At 42.6% G+C, this 4,100-nt stretch overlaps 1 long non-coding RNA gene across 1 annotated transcript; it reads right to left on the reverse strand.

The window, feature by feature from the left end:
- Window positions 1–791: 791 nt before the first annotated feature.
- Window positions 792–2,427, reverse strand: LOC139268227 (uncharacterized). Its single transcript, XR_011593990.1, has 3 exons — window positions 2,314–2,427; window positions 2,001–2,175; window positions 792–1,894 (listed from the first exon to the last, which is right to left on the reverse strand). It is a non-coding gene; the product is annotated as an uncharacterized lncRNA (long non-coding RNA).
- Window positions 2,428–4,100: the final 1,673 nt, after the last annotated feature.

Consider the following 4,100-nt stretch of genomic DNA (forward strand, 5'->3'; position numbering starts at 1 on the left):
GGGTTAATTGGCACAGACCCAGAAATTCTACAACACTCAGATAACATATTAACAATCCACTTTGCTAATAAACATCTTACACGTTTAATGTGAAGGGATTGGCCCCGCTCGTATAGGGAACCGCACCCTCCTTATCGATTTGTGCAATAGTCCTCTTGTCTATTTGATCAGCTGATTCCATTACATTTCACAGCCGGCTTTCGCCGCAAATATTTTCTAATTTTCAGCGAAGACTATTTGATTACAATCAGAATCGACAATTTACTGTTTTCCAAAACGGCTGCAAGCTCTAGTTATGAAGCCTTTGATAGAAAGGCAAAGTGGAAAACTCTTTGAACCGGCTTTGATTGATCCAACTGTACTATCTCCCAAACTGGGTCACCCCACGTGTAGTCAGATTGGCGCATGCCGGTCAGGTAAAGTTAAGACAGTGAAGTATTTTAAGGGAAGGTTTCCTCTGTGCGCTACGTTAACACATATAGAAAACCTCCCTCCAATATCTCAATAGGTGTTTACTCAAGGAATGCGGAAAATGGGCCCTTCTGAGATTCTGCTCTGCGCTTAAAAACCTTTAACGAAATTAAACCAACTATCTTCAACACGAGGAGGAACCATTTCACTCCCTGACACACTTCTGCGGTTTGCAATGACTATCCCAAGCATCTATGCCTTCTTATATTTCTCTATTCCTCTCCTCGTTAGCCACACAAGAATGCATTCATTTATTTTATACAGTATGTATTGATGAAGATAGGCAGTATTTAGTGAGTTATTATTTATTCATCCTTTCACAGAAAGTACAAATCATCTTCAACAAGAAGACATATCACTTTCCATCCCTGACACAGGGTTCAATATGGAGAGAAATCTCCTACACAATTGTTTGTAATTATTCCAGCTACTGTACATATTCACTGTGAACATATTGAGAAACTCTACAAATATTGTAGAATACGGGTCACATATTATGACATCACACAAGCAAGGATCTCAATATCCCTTTAACAAACTACCGAACTCCTTCAATATGAAGATACATGACTGTAATCATCAGCTGCTTTCTGTTAACCATTTCAATACCACAACGACGTGATCACAACTCTGTTACAGAGAAATACAGCCTTTAGGACCCACTCACACAAATGGTGAAAAGAAGCGAAACATCAATAATCAATTTATAAAATTGACTATTAGGACATTTCTGTTTAAAAAAATCTCTTGTACTGAGTCTGTCAATTGTGATGTTACGAAATACAGTGCTCAGTTTACTGATATCCTTTTCTACCAAAAATACAAATTGTACGTATCAAACAAACCACTTTCCATCTCTGACACACTTTATGGAGACATTCCCCCTACACAATTGTTTGCCGTTATTTCAACTACTGTAAATATTCAGTGTGAATATACAGATATATTATTACGTAACTCTACAAATATTGTAGAACACGGCTCCCATATGATGACATCATACAGATAAGGATCAGAAATATCCCTTTAACAAACTGTCCATCTCCTTCAATGTGAAAGTTTTAATGACACTGCTTCCATTCTGGAATACTGTAATGCACCAGAGTACACTCTAGTTTTGTCAGTTTAGTTTTATGTCAGTATCTGTCCCTCGGTTCTATAAAATGTCCACATGTTTCCGCTCTGCCAGAGGCCGGGATTTGCGGTGCTGTTGGGCTGAACTGTCTACTTGATTCGGTCTGACGCGATGGAAAATGCAAAGGCGATTCCGGAAAACATGACGCCTTGGCTGGGCTTAGAGAGCTGTGCATCTGTTTCACGCGTTTACGTTGAAAACCGTTCTTGTTGCGTTGTGCAGAGAGCAAGCGCCGCGCCACCGAGTAACCTCCACTGTAATCTGGACGCAGAATCACTGGGATATCAGCTGAAATACAGGAATAACATGAGTCATAAATATTCTGCCGGGGAACAGTAAACCGATTTAAAGATATTCTTTACAGCTGTCATGTGTCAGGGACTTGATGCCTTACCGGGGCCCTGCTGCTGATTCTAATGGTTCAGCTCATGACCTCTCATTTCCAGCACTGCGCTCTTTAAAGGCTTGAATCTGTGATTGTTCCTGAATCTGTCTCCAGTCTAGTCTGTAGACGATGTTGCGGGCCTCATTCAATGTCGGCATCTTCTCCCCATGGTTGTTGTCAGCAACTGAAAAATAACAAATAATTTAGTAATTGAGAACAATTCCAGAAGATTAATACCACACATCAATATTGTATTACGCAATTAATGTAAAAATATGCAGTTAATGGTAATCCAACATGCTTTAAATATAATCTCACTTACGCTGTATTTTTCTTTGGGTGACATTCTATTACCCAATATATCCTTCCAACAGCTGTGATATTCTTACAGCCACTCCCTGGACGCTCTGCAGTGGAGCTTTGAACAAGTGCCCGACAGGCCCTGTCTGCTGCGGCTCTGTCCAAAGTCTCCTGTATTTATAGCTCCGAATGAACAGGGAAAAGCGTGAGTCCGCGTTTCTCAGCGTTTCCCACACTCAACAGCCAATCGTTGCTGTCAGAGGGACAATGGCCAAAGTGCTTCTTTCTGAATGAGGAATTATCCACACTGTTTGACGTTTTTTGCAGTCAATTCATGGCACCATCTGGAGAGCTGGTATGAGCCAGTAATCCCGGGTCGCAGATGATGAGAAACTGAGACAAATTCTCCCACGTGCCACCCAACATAGCAATAAACAATAAGAACATCTGTCTCATCTTTAGCCTTCTGCTTCAAAGTTCAAGAAACTTTATAAAAAATAAAATAAATTCCATTATAGATGGATGCTTCATCCATTAAATAGTTGCTAGTTCTTTGTAGCAGCAATTTGAATGTTAAAATATTTTGCAACACAGAAACATTTCGAAGTAAATAGTTGAAAGGTGTGTCCTGAAATCTATAGTGATTTGGGTATAAACTTTTTAGCTGAATGTTGTCAAAGTTCAATATAGACCTTGTGGGAACATTCTCGAGTTTAAGTGTGATGGAAAATTTGTAACGAAGTAGCTGACAGGAGAACATTTTTCAAGTGTTTCTTATATAATCCATACCTGGGCCAAATTCCACGTTTTATTCCTACCGCGACAGCTTTGATCAGCCAGGTGAACGCATTGACTTCTCATTTAGATGCCACAGTGAAGATGTTGATTATGACTTGAAGTTCAGTCTCTGAATGTGTTCAGACGCAGGCGTCGTTCACTTATTGTAGTTCCATGACAGAGGTTGGGACGGTCTTGATCTGGCTTGGAGACGTCAAAAGTTGAACAGGTTCCCACTGGTTCTGTAGTTTAGTTCCACTCCAGTGCAATGGCGCAGCCCTGGACAACGTGGATCACTTTCCACACCTCGGGAGTCTATTATCAGCAAGGGCAGACATCGACGACGAGGTTCAACACCGCCAACAGTGCATCAACGCAGCCGTCGGCTGCTTGAGGAAAGGAATGTTCGAAGATCAGGCCCTCAAATCTGCAACCAAGCTCATGGTCAACAGGGCTGTAGTGATACCCGCCCTCCTGTATGGCTCAGAGATGTAGACGATATACGGTAGACACCTCTAATTGCTGGATAAATACCACCAACGATGTTTCTGCAATATCCTGCGTATTCCCTGAGAGGACAGACGTACCAACGTTAGCATCCTCGATCAGGCCAACATCCCCAGCATTGAAGCACTGACCACAATTGACCAGCTCCATTGGGCGGGCCACATTGTTTGCATGTCTGACACAAGACTCGCAAAGCAAGTGCTCTACTCAGAACTCCTACACAGCAAGCGAGCCCATGGTGGGCAGAGGAAACGTTTCAAGGACACCCTCAAAGCCTCTTTGATAAAATGTAACATTCCCACCGACAGCTGGGAGTCCCTGGCCAAAGACCGCCCTAGGTGGAGGAGGTGCATCCGGGAGGGCACTGAGCACCTCGAGCCTCGTCGTCGAGAGCATGCAGAAAAAGGCGCAGGCAGCGGAAGGAGTGTGCAGCAAACCAGTCCCATCCACCCTTTCCTTCAATGACTGTCTTTGACCACCTGTGACAGAGACTGTGGTTCCCATATTGTACTGTTCATTCACTTA

Source organism: Pristiophorus japonicus, chromosome 8 (assembly GCF_044704955.1).
Source record: "Pristiophorus japonicus isolate sPriJap1 chromosome 8, sPriJap1.hap1, whole genome shotgun sequence".
In the NCBI taxonomy this organism is placed as follows: domain Eukaryota; kingdom Metazoa; phylum Chordata; class Chondrichthyes; family Pristiophoridae; genus Pristiophorus; species Pristiophorus japonicus.